Here is a 25000-nt window from a genome sequence, read left to right on the forward strand (position 1 = left end):
CGCTCTTTCTCCTCCCGCCCCTTCCTCCCTCGGAAAACCTGAAATTACCAACTTCAAGACGGCTGCTGCAGTGGCGGACTGTCTGACATTTTTATTGTCCAAGAACCCGGTCCCCAGGCAAATCGTGTGGGAAGGTTTACTGCTTATTTGGTTGCTTCTCTTTTGTGCTGAGGACACTGAAGTGGAAATCTCCGTCTTCCTGGGGAAATATGCAGGAAAAAAGGTCATATTGAGTCGCCTTCAATATAATGAATGGGCTGAATCAGCCAGCCGGGTGAGGTAGTCAGAAAATTGCCTCCCTGTAGATTTCGCTGCCGGTAGCAAAAATCTGACGTTATCTCCAGCTCATTGTGTGCTCCCCCATCAAAAGCGCTTCCTTTTAATTCTGTGGCACAGGTATAGCAATTGGTGATGGATGACAGGGAATCCTATAATAAATTGCTTCCCCTCATGTTTCCTCATGCCCTGGTGCTGGAATAGCAATTTCTGACATATGAAGGTGACGCTGGCAGAAAATGCTGCCTCTTACCTGTCCTTCTTCCTTGACACAACGGCAGCAACTTCTGAGGGCAGACAGACACCCGCTACAGAAATGGCTTCCCGCACCTGTTCTGTGCTATTGTCCAGTGAGGAGTAATTATTGACAAATGGCCCTTATTGAGCAGGGAATGCATCTGAAGAAAAAGAGAAATGTTATCCTTTATTTGGTTTTAAATACGATGAGAATTCCGATTTAAAAAAATATATATCCTGGCTGGTAAAGCTGTTTGGTGAAAAGTAATATGTTATCTAGATGCCTGTTTGTGTCTTTTGCGCGTTAGTGCTGGCCCACTCCAGACGCTGAATTGCTCTTTAAAAAAAAAAGTTTCAGTCAGTTAAAATTGCTAAGTGACATCATTTATAAAGTCAAAGCATTGAATAGCAAGGAAATGAAGCTAGGGAACTCATCAATCTTACACTGGCCACATAATAAACCAAAATACCCTGGGCCTCTTTTTCCATTATCTTGCACCTTTGTGCAGTCATTGTTCAAAATGCACGTGAAGTGGGTGTAAAAATACTATCATTCCAATTTGATTGTGAATTAGCTACGCAATTATTATATAAGCTAGTGATTGCGCAGCATCATGTCATGGTTTTTCATGGAGGAACATGTGGCTAGTGATAGATGTACACCCCACAGAATGTACTGAGGTCTTCTCACCACTCTATTCACAGGCCGGGCATTTGCCAGAACTCTTGATTCAAGGAGATATAGAGCTGGTCAACACTACAGTTAGGTCAGTTTAACTACATCTCTCAGGGCTGTGAAAAATGTCATGCCTTGCTTGATCAACGTAGTTAAGCTGACCTAAGCCCTCCTGTAGACATGGCTAGATCCATAGTGTAGTAAGGATCTATGATACAGCACTTCAGTGGTGGAGCTGTACCTGTGCTGCTGTAGCATTTCTAGTGTAGATCATACCATACCCTAATTTTTATGTTGTTTTGTATCTCCTCTGCTCCAGGACAATCCAGTGGATGATTGTACTCAGTGTTAAATAGTTTGTTTTTATTGATCCTTTAGCCTTGGTTATTTGGAAAGACATATGTTGATGACATAAAGATAATAGCTAGGCTCTTTCAAGGCAGACTAATTCTCTGGGGTGGGGCACCTGCTCCTTTGAAAATCCCAGCCAATGTACCAAAGTGATTTTCTCTAAATTATTACAGTAGGGCCCATTCTTATGTGGGGAGGGCCAGAAATGTAGGTAAGTCACCAACTTTTAAACAGGTTAATTGGGATGACCCAGGTTATTCTAGGCTGTAAGACCAACATTGATCCCAGACAAGATAATGGAATGGCTGATATAGGACTCAATTCATAAGGAAGTTAATGTAATTAATGGAAATCAACATGACTTTATAGAAAACAGAGCCTGTCCAATGATATCTTTTTTTGATCAGTTTACAAGTTTGGTTGATAAAGGTAATAGCATTGATATAATATACTTTGACTTTTGTAAGGCATTTCATGTGATACCACATGACATTTTGATTAAAATTAGATTGATATAAAATTAACATGGCACATATTAAATGGATTAAAAACTGGTTAATTGATAGGTCTCAAAATGTAATTGTAAATGGGGAATCGTCATCGAGCAAATGTATTTCCAGCAGGATCCCACAGGCATCAGTTCTTGGCCTTATGCTATTTAACATTTTTATCAATGACCTGCAAGAAAACATAAAATCATCACTGATAAAGTTTGCAGATGATCCAAATATTGGGGGATTGATATAAAATGAAGTGGAGTGTTCACTGATTCATAGCAATCTTGATCTCTTGGTGAACTGGGTACAAGCAAACAATATGTATTTTAATATGGCTAAGGTATTATGTAAGGTAAATGTATTAATCTAAGAACAAATAATATAGGCCATATTACAGGATGGGATGCTCTATCCTGGGAAGTGGTGACTCTGGGTGTCATGGTGAATAATCAGGTGAACATGAGCTCCCATTGCAAAACTGACTAAAAGGGCTTAAGCAATCCTTGGATGCATAAACAGAGGAATCTTAAGCAGGAGTAGAAAGGTTATTTTACCTCTATGTTTGGTGCTGGTATGTCTGCTGCTGGAATACCATGTTCAGTTCTGGTGCCCACAATTCAAGAAAGATGTTGATAAATTGGAGATCATTCAGAGAAGAGCCATGAGAATGGTTAAAGGGTTAGAAAATATGCCTTAGAGTGACTGAGCTCTTTGAATCTATCTATTTAGCTTAACAAAGAGAAGGTTAAGGGGTGACTTGATTAGTCTATAAATACCTACGTGGGGAACAAAGATTTAATAATAGACTATTCAATCTAGTAGAGAAAGGTATAACATAATCTAATGGCTGGAAGTTGAAGGTAGTCAAATTCAGAGTGAAATAAGGCATACATTTTTTTACAGTGAGGGTAATTAACCATTGGAACCATTGATAATCACCATCGGTCATGGTGCATTCTCCATCACTGACCATTTTTAAATGAAGATTGAATGATTTTTCTAAAATATATTCTCTGGGGATTATTTTGGGGGAAGTTCTGTGGTCTCTGTAATGCAGAAAGTCAGACTAGATGATCACAATGGTCCCTTTTAGCCTTGGAATCTATGAACCTCTGCATTGACAGAAGAATAGACCAATAGGACCTCAAATTACCCTCAGTAATATGCTTCAGAACATGGCCATTAAATGCTTAAGGCTTCAAAAACAGGCCATTTCACATTTACTTCATGACATTCAGGGCTCATTACAGCTCCAAGCATGCTGAACTCAAGCCACCTTTCCACTTATTATGACTGGTGCCTATTTTAAACTTTCAGTTTCATGGGATTTTTCAGAGTAAAATTGGAGACTGACTATATCAGACTTCGTTTTGTAGATATTTTTCATAGCTCGGTTTGCCTTAATGGATATTTTACACTATATTTTGTATCTCTGAGACAACCACAGACTGTTTTTATTTTTATTTATTTTTTTAAATACTAAGCATCATATTGGATTGATTGGCAAATAGTTGGGACTGTGCTCAGAACTCATGGAATAACCAGTCTTCTGCCTGCAGAAGAGATTGCCTAGCGTAATTTAACATGCATGAAGAAACACATTATTTTAAATTAAAAAAAGAGTTCTGTAGCACTTTAAAGACTAACAAATTTAATTTCTGCAGGCATAAGCTTTCGTAACCCGCTTCGTCAGATGTAAGGAATAGAAATCAGATTAGAGGTATATACATCTAAGGTTAAGGAACAACAATGGGGAAGTTAGGTATAAGCAAAGTCCATTCAGTTAGAGTAGTTGAGGCCTATTCACAACCATTGATTAGGAGGTGAGAATGTGTGAACAGTGACAATTACTTCTTGTAATGAGAGAACCATTCCAAGTCCCTATTTAGACCCAGTTAAATTGTGTCAAGTTTGCAGATGAGTTCCAATTCTGCAGTTTCTCTTTGAAGTCTGTTTTTGAAGTTTTTTTGTAGAAGTATAGCAACTTTCAAATCAGCTACAGTGTGTCCTGGGAGGTTGAAGTGTTCTCCGATTGGTTTATGGATGTTGCCATTTTTTATGTCTGATTTGTGTCCATTTATTCTTTTGCGTAGTGACAGTCCAGTTTGGCCAATGTACATGGCAGAGGGGCATTGCTGGCACATGAAGGCATATATAACGTTAGTAGATGTGCAGGTGAATGAGCTTCTTATGGTGTGGCTGATGTGGTTAGGACCTGTGATGGTGTCATTAGAGTCGATGTGTGTGCAGAGCTGGCAACAGGGTTTGTTGCAGGGGTATGTGCCTGGGTCAGTGTTCTTCTTGTATGGTGTACGGCTGCTGGTGAGTATTTGCTTCAGGTTGGGCGGCTGTCTGTAAGCAAGGATAGGTCTGCCTCCCACAGCTTGAGCGAGTGAGGGATCATCTGCTAGGATAGGTTGTAGATCCTTAATGACGTGTTGGAGAGATTTTAGTTGGGGGCTGTAGGTGATGGCCAGTGGTGTTCTGTTGTTTTCTTTGTTGTGTCTGTCTTGTATTAGGTGACTTCTGGGTACCCATCTGGCTCTGTCAATTTGTTTCTTCACCTCTCCAGGTGGGTATTATAGTTTTAAGAATGTTTTATGGAGATCCTGCAGGTGTTTGTCTCTGTCTGAGAGATCGGAGCACATCCGGTTGTATCTTAAGGCTTGGCTGTAGACAATGGATCTTGTAATGTGTCCAGGGTGGAAGCTGGAGGCATGAAGATATGTATTGCGGTCAGTTGGTTTTCGGTATAGGGTGGTATTAATGTGACCATCCTTTATTTGTATTGTAGTGCCCAGGAAGTGGATTTCTTGTGTGGACTGGTCCAGGCTGAGGTTGATGGTGGGGTGGAAATTATTGAATCCCAGTGGAATTCTTTGAGGGACTCTTTCTAGTGGGTCCAGATCATGAAAATATCATCAATGTAGCATAGGTAAAGGAGAGGTGCTTGGGGACGAGTGTTGAGGAAGTGTTGTTCTAGGTCAGCCATAAAAATGTTGGCATACTGTGGGGCCATGCGGGTGCCCATAGCTGTGCCACTGACTTGAAGGTATATATTGGCTCCAAATCTGAAGTATTTGTGGGTTAGGGGATCCTGATGGGACATCCAGAATTCCTAGGGAATCATCTCAGGCATTGGCACTCACAGCAGGACTGTCAGGCTATATGGACTCTCTCCTCAGGCCTTATGCCACTAGCACTCCTAGCTATCTTTGTGATACCACTGACTTCCTGAGAAAACTACAATCCATCGGTGATCTCCCAGAAAACACATCCTAGCCACTATGGATGTAGAAGCTCTCTACGCCAACATTCCACACAAAGATGGACTACAAGCTATCAGGAACATTTTCCCTGATGATGATATGTCACACCTAGTAGCTGAACTTTGTGACTTTGTCCTGACCCACAACTACTTCAGATTTGGAGCCAATCTATTTCTTCAAGAGTTTGGACATCTATATGGATAACAAGAATTTCCGAAGTTCATTTAGTGCAAACACAAACTCTACTAGTGATATTATATCTCATGCTTCAGGATTAAGACAGTCTCTAACTATTGGAGATCAGATAAACCTATTGTGGGGAGACAGGTTAACCTACATCTGTCTACTGCCAGGTTCTTACACCTTCCTCTGAAGCAACTGGCACTGATAACTGTTAGAGACAGGATACCAGAATAGATGGACCTTGGGTCTGAGCCAGTGTGGCAATGCCTATGTTCCTATGTCCATCTAGTCAAGTGTCCAGCCACCGACAGTGGCCAGACCTAGCTACTTCAGAGGAAGAAACCCTACAGTAAGCAGTTACGAGATAACTTGAGAATAAATTGACAGTGTTTAGCTCCTTGGGCAGGAACCATGTTTTCTTCTCTTGCTTGTACAGTGGCAAGCACACGGTCAGTGCTTACCAATGAATAAATAATAATCACTTCTAATTATTTAAACAAAGGACAAAGTGTTTCACTGTAACTCTGAGAGATTAACTTTGATGAACCAATCGTCATATTATCTCATGTTCATATAGGGTGTGGAGGTGTCTTAGTAAAATATGCTAGTAAGATGTAGGAGAAAACTGTTGATAATTTATTTAATTATTTATGAATTGCAGCTGCATAATCAATGCAGAATTTTAATGGACCAGATCCTCAGCTGGAATAGATCTGTCTAGCTCCATTGACTTATCCACAAAATTGTTAGAAATTATATTTTAGAATTTTCATTTACCTGACATACATATTGAACCAGAGCCTGAGATGGTATATACTGGCAGAGTTCCATTTCAATAAAGCTATTACCATGTTTGAAACTCTAAGCATTCAAGTTATAAAAGCTTGCTAGATTCAGGATAAATTGCTGAGTCTGAAAAATAGTCACTTTATCACATTATTAAAAATACAAAGGCCAAGAGGTATATCAGGAAATAATTTCTTAAGGACCAATTCTTAGGTTCTTATGTTTCCTTCCCATATAAAAGCACATGGAAGGGAAGAAAATAATGAAAAACTCTGCATAGATTTTAACACACTGTGGTTGGACAACAGTTATTCCATTAGTAGTAGTAATATAATAATCCAAGGGATAAGTGGGGATGCATTGCAGACAGGGCCTGAAAAAGTTATGGTGGTTGGGGGACCTGTGAGGAAACCCCACCTAAAAAATGTGGCTCACTGGCCAGATGGTCCTTTCAGGCCCACTCTCAGTAATGGCAGCAGTACTGGTCTTGCTGCTATTGACTCTGTCAGTGCATATGCTCTGTGAGTCCTCTGATAGAGCTCATATTGTGCAGGGGAACAATTATTGCTGCTTTAAGCACATTAACTAGCACCCAGTTTTATAACTCATGGCAGAAAGGGAACATCTTACTCAGAATGTCTGTTTGACTTTTTACCTCTACTTTGCCATGTCACTTTATCCCACATAACCCCTAGATTTCATGGTGTTTTGGTAGAGGACAGAGTTGACTATGGAAGGAGAGGAGGGACATTTTGTGTCTCCTGTCATGCCACCCTTGGTTCTCTCCTCGGCGTTGTGCAGGAATGGGACAAAGGGTAACACAGGCACGTCAGAAATTATCTGAAAGGATATGTTGAGACACGCATAATTTGATTAAAAATTGCCTTCATGGACTCTGGAAGGGGAGGTCATGCTGCAATGATCTGCAAGAGTTCTTTGAAGATACTGCAGCTGTAATAAATAAGGGAATCTGAGTTGATATGGTACATTTAGATTTTAAAAATGCATTTGACAAGATTCCACATCAGAGATCAATGGGTGAGATAAAGAATTGTGGAATCTGAAGCAAAATAGCTGTCTGGATAGGGAAATTCTCTTAGGAATAATATAAAAATGTAGTTATAAGTGGAAAATATTCAAGTTTAGAGCTTGAATTAAGGCTGTTTGTGTAAGTTATGTGGATGCAGGTGTTGGGAAGAGATCCTCAAATTGGAAGATTAATGTTTCTTCTCCCACTAACTTTGATGTAAACAGGCAAGATCATATAACCAAGAATGTAGAGCATACTTACACAATGGGGTACTCTATCCTTAAAAGTAAAGACCCTAAAAAAAGATATGGGGGGTCAAGGTGGATAATCAGTTAAGCATGAGCATCCAGTGTGATGATGTGGCCAAAAGGGCTCGTGAAATCCTGCAATGCATAAATAGGGGAATCTGGAGAAGGAGTAGAAAAGTTATTTTACGGCTGTATTTGGCACTGGTATGACTGCTGCTGGTATACTACGTCAAATTCTGGTGCCCGTAATTCAAGAAGCATGTTGATTAAAATGGAGAGGGTTCAGAGAAGAGCCATGAGAATGATTAAAGGATTAGAAAACATGCCTTATAGTGACAGACAAAAAGAACTCAATCTATTTATCTTAACAAAGAGAAGGTTAGGGGTGATTTGATTACTCTATATGTAGCTATATGGGGAACAAATATTTAATAATGGGTTCTTCAATCTAACAGAGAAAGATAGAGCATGATCCAATGGCTAGAAATTGAAGCTAAACCAATTCAGGCTGGAAATAAGGTGCAATTTTTTTGTCAATCAGGGTAATCTGATCAGAAAACTGATTTGAGGGTGATTGTGTAAAAACCGTTAACACTGACAGCCAAAATATCAAAAATGTACCAGATTGCACTAAAAGAGGAATAGACCGTGAACCTAAGAGGGAATGCTATACTGTGAACAGCATTTGTTAGAGCTCCATCTAGAATATAGTCTGTTTATCCCAGGATATTATTACCCTGGGGAGTTGAATCATATGGCAACAAAGATGATGCCTGGTGTCAAGATACAAAAGTGAACAAAATGCTTACTCTTCCTGCGTCATCAGAATGTTGGAGACATGGAGGTGACTATAGGAAAAATTAGGAAAGGCATTGAAATTTTATTCTATTTATATAGGGTGTTTTAAATTGTGACAGAATCCAGGTATTAAAACTGAACTTTATCCAATCATTAATGAGGCTGTGCTTCAGCACAGCACTTAAGCACTTGCTTAACATTAATCACATGAGTAGGCCCATTGAAGTCAATGGGATAACTCAGTTGCTTAACTTTAAGCACATGCTTAAGTGTTCTGCTGAATGGGGGCCTAATTACATAGGGGAACATGGAAGGATCTTAGATCTATGAAGAGCTCTGAACTCTGCCAACTACTTTATTCACTCCTCCCCATTTTGAGCACTGCAATTTAGGAATACAACAAAATGTCTCCTAAAATGAAAGAAACAATTCTGTGAAACTAAATCTGCTTCCAAGGTTAATGTATTCATTTATTTTGAGAGTTCCTGATGACATTACCTGGTGCTGTGTTAAATCCCTCCTGTAAACAGATCATGAATTAGAGCTGTCTAAAAAAAAATGTAAAAATAAGAATGGAATTCCTAACACCACTCTCAGAGGATTATCACTTCCAAAGCTGCCCTTTCTCTATCTCATCACCAAAGTGAAAAAGACAGAGGAACCCACAGAAAAACTGGATAACCCCTGAGCAGAACCAGCTTCAAGGCTTTCCACTAAGACCACCCTGTCTAGCCAATGTCAGGGTGTAGAGGAAAACAGCTAATAAAGGTACCCTATGGAAATAAAGAGGATTATTCTTAAAAGAAACAATTATTAAAGGGACATGAATCTCCTCTTACTTATATCAATGTACATCAAGAATAAGAGTTACACTCTGTAGCTGACTTGAAAGTTGCTATACTTCTACAAAAAAACTTCAAAAACAGACTTCATCGAGAAACTGCAGAGCTGGAACTCATATGCAAACTTGACACAATCGGACTGGGTCTGAATAGGGACTTGGAATGGTTCTCTCATTACAAGAAGTAATTGTCACTGTTCACACATTCTCACCTTCTAATCAACGGTTTTGCATAGGCCTCATCTACTCTAACTGAATTGACTTTGTTAGCACTTGCCCTCCCCATTGTTGTTTCCTCTCTTGGATGTGTATATATACCTCCTATCTATGATTTCCATTTCATGCATCTGAGGAAGTGGGTTATAGTCCATGAAAGCTTATGCCTGCAGAAATTTGTTAGTCTTTAAGGTGCGACAGGACTCTCATTGTTTTTATTAAGAATAATGCAGCTGAAGTCAATGGAGTGATACTGGTGTGAATGAAAGGAGAATCGGGCCCAAGACCTTTCTTCTGCATTTTACTGCATTCTCCTTTGTCTAAAAAGCTCCACAAGTACTAGAAGACACAAAAGAAGGACATCATTATTTCAAAATCACACATACTGGAAGCAGATCATTCTGAAATGGCAAAGTCATTCAGATGCACCTCTAACCTCCATACACAATTATATCCCAAATGATTACACCCTTGAAAGGCTCCATAAAGTGGAGAGAGTTAATTCAGACTTGTGATGGAGGTTTGCTGTGCAGGATGGCAGATACTTAAGGGGTGACATTCTGAGGGCAGAACACAGTCCTCAGAAATGTTCAAGGAGGAACCCAAACTAGATATTGCTGCAATTCTATTAGGGGGTCAGTAGAAGGGGAAACAGGCCACTCTGCAACTCTGGAATTATTGAATTCTTTTTACCAGGTGATCAAGTTACCAGTTTTACAAAATCTTGATGAAAAACTCTTGGAACAGCTCTAACAAATCATTTACAACAGCAACGATACTCATGAGAGAAAAGAGTTATTGAGAAGGCAGGGATTTTATTCGCAGTAAAAGCAAAAATGCAAGAAATTCAAAATATTTTGGAGTTAGATGCTTGGGGGGGGGGGGAAGAGAGAACAAGCTATAGATATATATGTTTCTCTTTCTCTGTGTTGTAATCTCAAAACAAAAGAGAGCCAGGAAGAATACTAGTCTTGCAAATGTGTTTATATTGTAATTCAATCTGTGTCCTACTTTACTGTTTGTCAATTACATCATGCTAAGAATTGCTCTATCTGTTAATGTTGATTCTTGTAACCATTCAGTTTAAGGTCTTCTAATGGAAGGCTGTGATACACTTTAGCACATAATGTACTCACTATATTCCTGAAACTATCATTTAAAAACAAACAAGGCCACTCTTGTATATATGGGAGTCCAAAATATGCTATTGCTTTTTCTAAAAGGCAAGCCATACCACTTCGGATGGTGATCTAGTTAGGTCTCACAAATGAAACAAGATGGGGCCTACCGTTTGGTTGAGAGCTTTCTATGGAAAAACCTAGGGTGCAAGGTATTGGTGATGCAGTAGGTGACATACATTTTTAGGCAAAGCATTGAGCTACTGTGGGGTGTTGTCTTTGAGAAGAGATGTGAAGCTAAGAACCTGATCCTTAGCGGTCATGTAATTTTTTACAAGAGCAGTAGTGTGATCAAAAGTGTCCTAATCAAATTCCAGTTCCAATATGCTGCCTAGCTAAGTTTCTATTGTTTTCCTAATTGCCTAAGCTTTGACTGGATGTAATATCCTTCACTTCGTGTCTTAAACTGTTGCATAGTGTTGCTGTGCACTGTTAAGCATTTGTTACAATCTACCCTACAGGGTTGCATATCATTCATTATGTCACTCCTTCCATTCATAATGGGCTGCATTTCACCAGTGAGTGAAGACTGTCTTCATCTGCCATCTATCTTGCAAAGCCCTTTGGGATCCTTCTTCATGACGAATGGCACTATAGAATTGTTAGTGTTGTGCAGAGGTAAATTAAAATATCAGATAATAAGTTACTTTTGAAAAGAATGAACATAATGGAGTGTTTTATTAGGGACCTCTATAGTACAGTTAGATAAATGCAGGCTGCCAGGACTGATGCTTAAAAAAAAACCAAAAAAAACCCCACCCCAAAACAATCAAAAGCATGTTTATTATGGACCATATGCTGAGCTGCTTAGTTTTCACTCAATCCTGACTCAGGCAAACTCCCACTGAAGCCCATTAAGTAAATACGTGGGGCCATATTGGGAACTTTCTATCTTTTGCAACAGGACCAGAAATAACTGGAGTTCAGGAAAACAGAACATCCTTCCTTAGACATACAGTGCTCCAAGGACCATTATACAGCACCCCTCCTCCTCACCCACTGTCTGTATTGGTCCACAGACTGGGACCAGCACACGATGAGGGTATGATCCTCCCATAAAGGGTGCACCAGTAGGTGGCTTTCCCTGTGGGCTGGGGAGGAATTCCATCTGGGCCAGTGTGGTACTGCACTTCCCCCAGTGTAGGGCTGTGTCTAAATGGCACAAAAACGCTTTTAGGTCTGGTCTGCACATAGATTTTTTTTAACCAATGTAACTATTTTGGTTAGGAGTGTGATTTTTTTTGGTACTGATCTAGTGATACTGATACAGCCTCTAGTGTGCATGCATTTATACTAGTAGAAAGATGCCTTGTACCATTATAGCTTATTCCCTTCTCCTTTATACAAGCATAGCTGTATCCACACTAGGGCAATTGTACTGCTTTAATTATACCACTATAGTTAAAACAGTACAACTTTCAGAGAGTAGACAGAGCCTTAGTAAGTTCCTCAGGGATTGGTCCTGGATAAGTATTCCCAGATAAAGAAGTGCTCATTCCCAGGAAATGCTATAACTAAACACAGCAAAATATTAAAGAAGCCAGTCAATTAACTGCAACACAGAGTACAGTTTGTCTAAGACCCTGGTTTGCAGTCAGAGGTGGATATAATGGTGATGCAAATTTTTAGCCTTTCTCCAGCTGTTCTGGATTTGGTATAAATTCAGTGAGACAAGACTGGAAAAATTCAATATATAAAATTGGAGGATTATTGCTAATACAAAAAGAATACTGCTGCTATCTGACAAAGATACTATGGCACCACTAGCAGGGCATGAATATTTCTACGGCTTTAAAAAAAGTGACTTTGAAAAAGCATGCTGAGGAAAACAATGAATTAAGTCTTGTAGCTACCACACTATATTAAGGCCTAGATTTTCAAAAGTGACTAGTGATTTAGGGTGCCTCAGTTTTGGGGGGTATCCAATCTGAGTTCCTAAAGTGGCTTGATTTTTCAGAGAATGAATGCTCAGCGCAATCTGAAAATCAGGTCCCTTTAATGTGTCTCATGCTGGACATTCAAAAACTGGGATAGCCAAAATTATTAGTCACTTTTAAAAAAATCTTGGCTAATTTGTGTGTGTATTTACATACAGACACATAACTGAAGAGGGCCAACAATCATTTCTTGACTGAGCCATGCATTTATTTCAACCCTTCAAATATTTTCTTTCATTTAAGCATGGAAAAGTTTATGGTCTATGTTTCTGACTATATAGAATGGAATATGCTGTATTTTGTAAATCTTGAATGTTTTGCTATCAAACCAAATATTTTTCTAGTACATTGACATGATTATAATTTTTCCTTCATTGGTGTATTTATATTGCAGCCAGAGCTGTATCTTTGTTGAATAAATCACCTCCTACAGCTGTTACTGCTCCACCAACCTACCCTGAGGTCGCAACAGTGATTGATATGTACTTAGACAAGCAGATGGGAAAACTACTTGTAAATCATTATAGCTAAAACTGTCTGTGGAACTTTGGACTTTGAAAGGCAAGAACATTGTGAGCAAATCTCAGCAATGTTGATTTAAATAATTAAAGCATTAACAATAAATCTCCTGATTAATCCAGCTTCCCAATATGTGATAAATCAATAACTGTGATTTGTTTCCTTTCTCCTCCCAAGTAAATATTTACCAAGTCAGTCACATGGAATATGACCATATTTAATCATGTTTAAGTATTTTTTGGACACTGCATAGGAAGGGATATGAAGTATAATTGTTCCAGCAAAGGTAGTTAAATTGTTGGCATCAAAGATGAAATCCATTTCTTTCACAAAGAGCCTGAGTAACTGGGTTTATATGGGAGAAGCCAGAGTGGTTGGGAAAGGCAAAATCTATCCCCCCTTTCCAGCCTGGGTCTAATTTCAGAGGTTGCAGTGAAGACATAACTGGCCCCATACTGCTATTTCAGCTTGTGGATCAGAAAGCACCATCAGCTGCTTTGTACCACTTAAATGGGGTAGTGGACTCTTCTCGATCTTGGCAAATATGGATATTGTAGCCCTTCCCCTAGCCTGTCCCTAACCTGCCCACTTTGGGATCCTCCTTATTCTCCTGTGCAGACTAGTGGGCAGCATTCAGCAGGGGGCTGCTCTATCCACAGCCCTCCAGTGCAGCCCTAATGTAGGGCTCATGATACCGAAGACCTTGGGCTGGTTCTGCACAGCATGGGTGAATTTCCTTCTAAGCTCTGGGGTTTGCAGGAAGTTTACATTTAAATAGTTCATTTGCTTGTGAAGCACCGTGATGTGCTTGCTCCAAAGACACCACACGTTTAGTCACTGCTTACTGATGTAGAGTCTGATTCATCTCTGGATTCTGCCAGATCCACTTGGCTAGCACATGCCGCTGGGTCTCCCAGCAGTAGAAAAGCCTCCCAGAGCAGAGAGGTGGAGGCAGCTGGAGTAACACCAGGTGCCCAGAGTTGGCCAGTACAGCCACAAAAGTGGGTAGCATGAGCCAGGGAGTCATGCTTGCAGGCATGTCCCTGCTTCACTCACAACCCGATTCCCCATCCCTCACAGAGCTTTGGCCTATGGGGAGGACTCTGGGGGAGTGTGCCATGGAGGGCAGACCAGGGGAAATGTGTGCAAAGGTGTCAAAGACACAGTTAGGACTCTCTCCTGTTGGAATCCCCTGGGAAAGACTATAACATTGAATTTGAAATGATACCTTTCTCTAGGTTTTTGGAACCGTCCCCTAGGATTTAATAGAGAATTACATCACTGCTATAGCATTCCACAGGAGGGTACAAAGAGCAGAGAGGGGGGTCTCATTCTCTGGTATAATTTTAGAATTATTTAGCACCTTATTTGCATCATCCCCACTAAATCCCATAGGACTCTTCAATAAGGGAGACTATGCAGATGAATTCCTCCTGGAGGATAATGAGCCACACAGGTGCAGGGAGATGTAATTGACATGTTCTTGCAGCAGTGAGTGTGAATCCAGACAGGAACATTAATTCTGCCATCTCCCACCCTAGTTAACTGATTTATTCAGAATTTTATGAGGCACCTAGATTTTTTTTTTTTTTAATAGATGGGTTTCTGAAACACAAATAAACAAAACTGGTCTAGTGAAAGCAGCCATTCCAAAATCCATTAAAATGGACAAAAAAAGAGAGTCCCTTACAAAGAATTAATGAAAAAGAGAAGTTAAAACTGGCAAGGACTGATCCAGGAAGGAAGGCCTTACACTGAGCCTTGAATACAGCAACATAGCACCTCTGGCAGATGTCCTTTGGGAAAGATTTCCACAGATTTGAGAATTGAGAAGACCTTGCTCGGATTGGACAACAATGGCAGCCATTATCTTGTAGCTCCATGAATAAAGGAAAACGGTATTTATTTCTGATATTAGATAACTGTATTGATGGGTGGAAAGACCCAAACTTGGATTTGCCTTTACTAAAACAGAGCACGCTTTTAAAAGAACATATGATTTACAACATGTTGGCTGGCAGTAACTTACAACAAATCAGTGTTTCTGTGAATATATCCAAAGCAATACTTCTGTAATGCTATGGATATATGTAGATCAGTTCTTGTTCTATATTATTCAAGCAGAGGAGTGTATGTTCAAAAGCCTGGGCCCTAAATATGAATGGTGATGTGGACAGTAAGAGGATACCCTGATTTAAAGTTCATACATCTCTTTCCATGTCATGACCCCTCCCCCCGTCGCTCCCAGTTGGCACAGATTATTTTATAGTAAGTTTTAGGTTTTGTGAAAGTAAGAGACTAATAAACCCGTTTAGAGTCAGGCAAATTTTAGGTATGTCCTTTGCAAACTTCCCTGAAAAGCAGGGCCAGTGCAACTCAGACTTGCAGCATCCCCATTATTCTAGTCCTGTGGATCTTCCGGTAAGCTACTGTCAACTGTGCAGAAGTATATGGTGATTTTGTCACGTGCACAGCCACAAGCATCTGCTAGGGACTAAACCTCTAAACATACTACACTTGTGATCTTGAGGTACAAAACTTAAACATGACAAACTTAAAAAGGATACCCTGGTCCATTTTGCGAAAGTACAGAGGGTCAGTCCTGTATCTGGGACAAAATTTGGATAATTTCTTTGTGGTTATCTAAATTCCGTTTGCAGCTTCATTGGGATCTGGTACTGGATTCTTCTTCATCTTCTATTCCAAGTTATACTGTCCTGCTTTGCTGATTGACTTCAGTGAGATTTTGCCTGAGTTCAGACTGAGTCAGGACTGCAGGAGTAACCCATTCCAGTGCTTCACCACCCTTCTAGTGAAAAAGCTTTTCCTAATATCCAACCTAGACCTCCCCCACTGCAACTTCAGACTATTGCTCCTACTTCTGTCATCTGCCACCACTGAGAACAGCCTAACTCCATCCTCTTTGGAACCCCCCTTCATGCCATTGAAGGCTGCTATCAAATCCCCCCTCACTCTTCTCTTCTGCAGACTAAATAAGCCCAGTTCCCTCAGCCTCTCCTCCTAAATCATGTGCACCAGCCCCCGAATCATTTTCGTTGCCCTCTGCTGGACTCTCTTCAATTTGTCCACAGCCTTCCTGTAGTGGGGAGCCCAAAACTGGACACAGTACTTCAGATGTGATCTCACCAGCGCCAAAAAGATGGGGAATAATCACTTCCCTAGATCTGCTGGCAATGCTCCTACTAATGCAGCCCAATATGCTGTTAGCCTTCTTGGCAACAAGGGAACACTGCTGACTTATATCCAGCTTCTTCTGCCACTGTAACCCCCAGGTCCTTATCTGCAGAATTGCTATTCAGCCAATTGGTCCACAATCTGTAGCAGTGCATTGGATTCTTCCATCTTAAGTGCAGGACTCTGCACTTGTCCTTGTTGAACATGATCAGATTTCTTTTGGCCCAGTCCTCCAATTTGTCTAGGTCACTTTGAATCCTTTCCCTACCCTCCAGCATATTTACCACTCCCCCAGCTTAGTGTCATCTGCGAAATTGCTGAGGGTGCAATCCATTTCATCATCTGGATCATTAATGGAGATGTTGAACAAAACCGACCCAGGACCAACCCCTGGGTCACTCCGCTTGATGCTGGCTGCCAACTAGACATTGAGCTGTTGATCACTACTCATTGAGGCTGATGATCTAGCCAGCTTTCTATCCACCTTATAGTCCACTCAGTCAACCCATACTTCTGTAATTTGCTGATAAGAATACTGTGGGAGACCGTATCAAAAGCTTTGCTCAAGTCAAGGTATATCACGTCCATCGCTTTCCCCACATCCACAGAGCCAGTCATCTCATCATAGAAGGCAATCTCCCACCAACATAGCTACTGCCTCTCAGGGAAGTGGATTAACTATGCCAACGGGAGAAGCTCTCCTGTTAGCGTACGAGCATCTTCATTAAAGCGCTACAGGTGCACCACTGTACATAAAGACAAGTCCTTACTTGACACTGTTTTCAGGGTAGAAACCTACAGTACTTCATGCACAGTGGATCTAGCAGCTCAGTTTCAGTCCACAACTGTCACGGTATTTCCCTGAGAGAAGTTCCACTAAGCTATTAAAGATTGTTCTGCTGTTATTGAAGTATAGTTTTAGCTATAACCACTGAGCCAGTGGCTCCAGCAGTCTCCCTTCAAGAGGTTTCCAAGCATAGAGAGGAGCCATGGTAAATTTAGTACATCCTCAGGTTAAATAGGACATGCCCCGACTTTGCCAACCCCCGTGTTCCTCCCGGATCATAGATCCCTGGTATGGAGTGGGCCTGTAGAGTACAGACCTGGAGAAATCAGAGTGCACACATATCAAGGGTACATCAGGCAAACAGTTAGTTAATAATAAATAAATAATTACTATTTCCATTGAAGAACCATCTAGAGGCAGAGTGATGTACAGGAATAACCATAAGGTTATGAGAGAGACAAGGTAGGTGAGGTAATACCTCTTGTTGGACCAACTTCTTAACAGGGTTATGAGTCAGGAATTCCTGACATCTAATTCCAGCTCTGTCTCTGACCAAGGGTAAGACATTGGGAGCAACTTGTCTGCCTCTATTTCCCCATCTGTAAAATGGGGATAATAATACTTAGTTACCTCATAAAGGAATGATGATGATTAATTTGTGAATATCTGGAAAGCTCTTTGAACATGTAGAGAGTTATATATATATCCTATATATTATGATCTAGTGGCTCTACTTGATATGAAAGTTAAAAGTTGTATCTAATGTGTCACTGGAAATGGAATATGGATCTTCTCACCTCTAAAGAGCTGGTTCAAATTCAGCCTACACTAGTAGAGCTTAGAAGTTGTTACCATCTGATAGCTGTTCACTGGCTAATGAGAAATACCTGAGTGGTCTCAGTCAAGGTCGCAGTGGATGGATTTCCACAAATTAAAAGCTGTCATTACAGTTCAACCTTGCTGGTTGTCTAAGCAGAAGAGTCAAGGACTGTATGAGAATGGAGATATATGGCTTCCAGTTTTGTTGCTACAGTATTGTTATGGTGAGAGTCACTAGATGGAAATGTTACAGATAATCTTATAGATTCTTTTGCTTAGCATACCTGCAGTTGTACAGTCTTTGGAGCAATGGTATATTGTTGTTTTGTGATATAGTTCTTGGCAGGGGGCAGGAGAGAGGGAAGTTCTTGAAAACAGGGGAGATTTCTGAAAAAGGGGATTACCTGGTTGCTGTCTGTGCCCAAATCTGTACAAATACTAGTGTATATAGGATAGATGAACAAGTTGCACTGACTCCACATCACTGATTTCTCCTCCCATGGGAAACCAAGCTGATTCGGTTTCCCTGAGATGTGTTACTGCTAAGTAGAGTGGTAAGAATATTATTAATTCCTTTGAGGCCCACTTTTCTAAAGAGGCATCTAAGTTCATATACTTCTATTTTGGGTGCCAGATTTTAGATACCGAGGGCCTGGATTTCATAGCCACTGAGCACCAGACATTTTTCTTATTATTTCTACTACAGTCATGCACAGGGTCCCATTGTACAAGATAGAAAAAATAACACAGAGACTCTCACTGGCCTCAAAAGCTTGCAATCTAGGATTCAGATAATATGCAATAGGTTAATAAATAGGGTTGGGTGGCTAGGAGGACAAAGTAATAGTACAGACAGTATAGTTGCATAAGTTAAATACTCACAGGTGTCTGCAAGCCCAGCCAAAGTTCCTATTTGCTTCAATTGCAGTTGCAAGTGACAAGCCTGTCTGAAAATCCCACCATTAGTGTCGGAAGTTGGGGACCCGAAATAAGAGGCCATTTTTGAAAATCCGATCTTTAATACAGGATTTACAACAACATGCAAATCCTTAGCTACCAGTCATTGTCACAGACATTTTAAAAGGGAATACTCATTCTCTTAGTGCTTATAATAAAGCAGCATCATGTAGAAAATATACTGTGTGAACTAGAAAATGTTGTCGAGAGCACTTCACTGGCAGGTGGAGGCACTTAATGACCTAATCAATCTTTTCCATCTCTAGTTTTAAAGATCCCATGTCTCTAAAAGATTAAGGAATAATGTTTCCCCATCTGCATCTAAGAAGCCCTCACAATGTAGTCCCTTACAATGCAATATCTCATCTCATCAACACATCAGATCAGATCAACACATCTCGTACTGCAAAAGGAGGCCAGAGAGCAGATGAGGCAAGGTGACAGATTCAGGTAAAACATGAACAACTGGCTCACAACAAGCAGGTTCAGCGCATGACTGTCTTCCGCTCTTCCCCAGAGATCATGCAGAATCATTCAAGGAAGAATGGATAAGAAAAAATTGCAGATGATGGATACTGGAAAGGCTTCAATATGCCTTCTTAATAGTGCTTCAGAGGTTTGAATGCCCTGGGTTCAGTCAATATCTGTGATGAAGCAGAACGCTATGGAAAAGCAACCAATCAGCTCTTAGACACAAGCTATAGCGCTAAAGAAATGCTATGGTGCATTCTCACTAATGTTTGCGGTTTCCATGTGAGGCGATAAAGTATGTCCTGAACCTTAACGCCACAGAACAAATGTATGGGAATGTCCATCTTCAGGATGAAGATCTAATCATTAATATTAGTAGCCATTTCACCTGGGAATCTTCTTTTATTGGTGGATTTATTTAACCCAGGCTGGCAGTGTGTGTGTCTTTGTCCCTCTCCTGTGCTGGATCACATGTGCTACTGCCACTAAACCAATGGACCTTGGCCATCAGCCTAGCCAGTAGGCACTCGTGCTTTCAGGGTCAGAGACCCTAGGTTCAATCCATGCAGAGAACCCAGGCAGAGGCATTGTAGAGTCTGAACTTTTTTTTTTTATCCAAATCCATCTCATGAGATGAACAGCGGTTCTCAACCTTTTTTTCCCCGAGTACCACTCAGGCCAGGTACAGTCAGGTCAAGTACCATTTGGGGTACCATTTGGGGTTTGGCGGCGGCGGGAGGGATTTCCAGCGGGATTTCGCGGCGGCGGGGAGAGATGGGCGGCGGGGTTTCGCGGCGGAAACAATGCCCGCCGCCGAAACCCTTCCGCCGTTTCCCCATTTTCGGCGGCAGTTTCGCAAGGGTGGGTGGGAGGGCCCGTCCGGCGGTAGTACCCGGCCATGCGGTAAGTACCACCGGTGGTACGCGTACCACCAGTTGAGAACCGCTGAGATAGAAGATGGATAACGTAGATACTAGGTGCTCAGTTCTGTCCTCACACAGTTCAACTCCCTTGAACAGAACTGAGGGCAGAATAGAGCCTTCTACAGAACATGTGCTGTTAATATTTGTTTGCTCCATTCATTTACTTTCATCCCTAGGATAAAGGATAAAAGCGTTTCCAGATCTTCTATTTGAATAAGATTTTGCATATGAGAAGCTTGTGAAGCAAGTAGGCTTCCCCCTCCAGACAACATCAAATCCCACTCCAAAAGGCTAGGGAACAGAAGGCTTACACATGTACACAAGAGATTTGCCTGGACAAATGGAGCTATATTTGGAGTCATCAGTAGAGAAAGCCTATGGTGGGAGGATTCTCCAGGCTGTGGTTGCTCATGGTACTAAAAATAGAAGAACCTCACTAATTTGTCCTTCATGAATCTGCCCCCCCCCCCCATAATTCACACACACAAAATGGCTGCCTTTAAGACCTCTCAACCAAGATCTGACAGCTGAGGGCACACAGAATTTAGGAGCAGATCTCTAGCATTGTAGCATATATTATTAAGACTTCATGACTTTTATGAAACATGCTACAGAATGTTTTCTAGCAGACTATCAGGAATAATAAACAGCAAAATCTAAACTGTCCTTGTCAATCAAATTAACAAAATACCACAGTGTGAGGATTTAGCTTTGCTTTTTTTCCACTGGTTGCTCACAGAGGACTAGACTGTAACTTTATGATCTGTCCTGAGTAAGGGGTGGTGTGTAGCTGCTTCACCCCAGGAGCAGGTCAAGGACTGAACTGTGACTCAAGGAGGTACAATTCCTCTCCTGCTCCCCTTTGGTTTGGGAAAGGAGTAAGTTACTTCACATCTTGTTGTAGAGCAGCTTACTCCCACCTATTTGCCTACCTGATAAGTAAGGAGTGGAGCCAGGATTCCTGTCCTTCTCTGTCTCCTACCTGCCCACTTACTAATAAGGGAGAGCACTGAAGGGTAGTCCCTGGTTTCCTGCACTCTATGGCTTAGAGTCTGTCTGAGCAAGGCCAAGCAGAGGATTCTGTGGAGTAGCTATTGTTGTGTAAGGTGTAGGTTCAGAGCCCCAAGGCCAACTCCATTTTGGAAGGCAGAGCTTGAGATTGCAGGGAGCTGCAGGCTGCAGTCAGAACCAATTGCTGTTGTGTGTGTTATGTAACGTTTAAATAAAAACAATATAATTGTTCATCACAAACTCTCTCTGCTTTTAGAAGAACAATTCAGGGAGGAAGTAGTGCTCATCCTCCCCCCCCTTAAACCTCGTGCAAAAGCCTATGACAATCTAATCCTTAGTCAATATTATCCCAGGAACTGGTGGGATTGAGTGAGATTCTACTCTGCTGGCTGAAGTGCTGTGCCTTGTGGATCCCTAAATTGCTAGCCATTTCCCTGGAGTTGAGAAATAGTGGAGGATGAAAAGAACATTAGCTGAGCACATTAACTTCTTTTCTCAGAGTTCTCCTGTTCTAACACCTCTCTAGGAAATATTTCAAACAAAACTGCCGGTTTCATCATTAGTTGTGTTAATTGGACTCATTACTTTGATAGTTTGTCATATTGTTAATGTAATTGGCATTTGTTTAGTTTTGGAAGAGCGCATTCGGGCCTGAATTTTATAGATGTGACTCTGATCAGTGGCCTATTTCCTACTAACAGTTTCAACTACCCCTGGATCTCCAGTAAGGCAGACCATAAGTGAGTGGGGTACTCGTGCCCAAGGAATTCCTAAGAAAAGAAATTAACAGGTAGGACAAATGTTGCTTCTTTTATCAGATTGCCACTATAATAGTGACAATGTTATGGGCCAGATTAATCCTTGGTGCAACTCCATTAGCATTATTATTTTTCTTGTATGATTGTGGCACCTAGGCGCTTCAGTCATAGATCAGGACCCCATTGTGTTAGGTACTGTACAAACACAGAACAAAAGGGTGGTCCCCACCCTAAAAAGGTTAAAACCACTACTAAGGATAACTTCACATACATATGATTTCACATCCACAAACAACACTTCATGCACATTTGCCAGCCGTGAATTTGGCACCACCGTGTTAATACCTATAGACAAAGTTGCAAACATTGAGTCAAACTGCTCTCTGCCATAATTGCATTGAAACTGACGGGGGTATACTGGGGAGGAATTTGGCCCATTAATTTGAAGTAATTATTTTGGTGGTGTGAATGATATTCACATGATGAACTGATGAAGACATAGGTTTAGGGTTAAATGAAAGGGTTTTTTTTTGTTTTTTGTTTTTTTAAACGAACAGGACCTAAGACCTTTCTTTTTCATAGAAATACTGCCCTCTAGTGTTTTTATGATAATAGTATATGTAATGCTTTTTCATAAAAACACCTAGATTTTATGCTCATTTCACAGCATACAGCACTAGAATAGACCTCTTAGCAGCATAAATCTTTTGACAGCATAGCCCTAAAACCAGAATAAACATCTAAGCAGCATGTTTATAAACCCTAGAATTGGCTCCATTCCTTTTTCCAATGTGAGTACTATGTAAGAGTAAATGTATAATAATAATTATAACAACATATGATTTGTATTAGTGCAATGCCTAAATCACCAAACAAAGATTGGGCCTCCATTGTGCTAGGTACTGTACATTCATAAAGGATGACACAATCTTTTCCCTGCAGAATTTACAGTAAATTCTGCAGGGAAAAGATTGTGTCTAAATAGACACGACAGACAATGGATGGGAAAAAGCAGTATTATTTTCTCCATTTTACAGATAGAGAACTGAAGCCCAGAGAGATTAAGTGATTTACCCAAGGACACAGAGTCTGTGGCAGAACTGGGACCTTTACCCAGATCTCCTGAGTCCCCATTCAGCAGTTCCTCATTGCTTTAGGAATAGACATGTTATGCTAAATGCTCTCCAAGAGTGAATGCTTCACCAAACAAGCAAAAATCAATGTTCTACACTATCAGAAACATGTAACACTTCTAACCAGATGCTGTTATTGTTCTTTATTATTTTATGTTTATTGCAATGACACCTAGAGGCACAACCAGATTCCAGGCCCCATTGTGTTAGGTGCTGTACAGACACTGTCACACAGTCTCCGCCCTGAAAAAGCTCATCTCTCAGGCACAAGCTCACAGACTCTTATCTGAAACCACAAAAAACTAAAACATGACCACCACCAAAATCCAACCACCACACACACAGAGCACAAAACCATCCAAGAAATGTCAGCAATTAATTCTGATCAGGAAATGCCACAATTAAAAAACCCAGTACCTGCACAAAGGGGCAGAGTGTGACTCCTTGACTCACAATGGTGAGCAGTTACTCATACCAGTAATCCCACTCACTTCAGATGAGTAAAGGCTCACCGAGGTGATGAAAGAATTCACAATCTGGCCAAACCATTTATGTTCCACATAGCATCCCATTAGCAGAATAACTTGTCACTCAGAACCCTAATCCCACCCACTAATCAAGAAAAACAACCCAAGTCCCAGAAATCACACATGCCCATCAAATACAGCATTGTAACAGCACATTTTCTGCTATTGGCAACAACCACAAGGCAACAACTGACAGAGACATGAATGTATGTTTGAAAGGTCAGTCTGTCCCCAAGGTTTATTTATCCCAATCCACTAACAAAATCAGCTAAACACACAGCTGTGCTGCAGTCAACAAAGCCGTGGCAACTGAATCCTTTTATCTAATGATTAAGAAAACAAACCAGGTATTTAAAAAGAAAGGAACGTTCTATTACAAAATATACAGTAATGGGCAGAGCGGTAAGTGATACATCACTCATGAGGATTGGCTTATCATAAACCTCAGGTGTCTCTGCTTAACTCTGATACTCATGACTTCAGGAAAGGCCATTCCTAACTTGTGTAAATACTTCTCATAGCACTCTGCTTGCCATTGTGATTCACTTATAATATAGCACATATGAGGAGGCAATCCCCCCTGTGACAAACTGCTGAACTTTGTATCAGATTGCAGAACCTTGTGATGAATTACAATTATCATGCATGTTTGACTGCTTCACCTGCATTCTTGCCCAGGAATCCATTTCCCCCAGGACCACAGTTCATGTCCCACATCCCTCAGCCTCTTCACGCACATGCCCTTTTATCTTTATAAATCAACCAGCCAGAGAAATGTAGAATGTTCCCCCTTCACAATTTACACAATAATAAGATAATACTACATCCTTTTATTTTCTATGTCTACTTAGATGTAAAAATGTCAGAGTAGTGCCTGGGTCTTCAGATGTGGATTTTATTGTGCCTAACACAACAAGGTTCTGAGCGGGGCCCCAGAACACTACTATAGTACAAACAATGATGATAATCTTTCCCGCACCTAACTATTTTTTCATCAACAAAAATTGAGAGGAAAAAAGAATATTTGTCTGATTAAAAATACAGTGTATTAAATAGATCATTGAGGAAACAAATGCAGTTTACATTTTCTCCTGCAGATGCTGCTCTTGGACAGTTATTATCATCAGTCACCAAAAAAAAAAAAAAAACCCAAAACATTTCAAGGTCAGTTGAAATGGTCAGTGCTGATATTAACTTCATGCTCTAAGTCTTAGGTCAATATGCTACACAACTTCTGCTCTTTTGGAGCGGGAGGGAGGGAGTATTTTTTTTAACTAAAAGTCTTATTATTAAAATAATGCTTATACCAAGAATACAGGAATACCCTAGGAGAAATTTCCTGACCCTTCTGAAATCAATGGGAGTTTTACATTTTAG

General features: G+C 40.7%; 1 long non-coding RNA gene across 1 annotated transcript; it reads right to left on the reverse strand.

Moving 5' to 3' along the window:
• Nucleotides 1-68: 68 nt before the first annotated feature.
• Nucleotides 69-23581, reverse strand: LOC137147989 (uncharacterized). Its single transcript, XR_010918410.1, has 3 exons — nucleotides 23514-23581; nucleotides 530-674; nucleotides 69-199 (listed from the first exon to the last, which is right to left on the reverse strand). It is a non-coding gene; the product is annotated as an uncharacterized lncRNA (long non-coding RNA).
• Nucleotides 23582-25000: the final 1419 nt, after the last annotated feature.

The sequence above is a fragment of the Emydura macquarii genome, unplaced genomic scaffold (assembly GCF_026122565.2).
Source record: "Emydura macquarii macquarii isolate MOO-44397 ecotype Brisbane River unplaced genomic scaffold, CSIRO-AGI_Emac_v2 contig_587, whole genome shotgun sequence".
In the NCBI taxonomy this organism is placed as follows: Eukaryota; Metazoa; Chordata; order Testudines; family Chelidae; genus Emydura; species Emydura macquarii.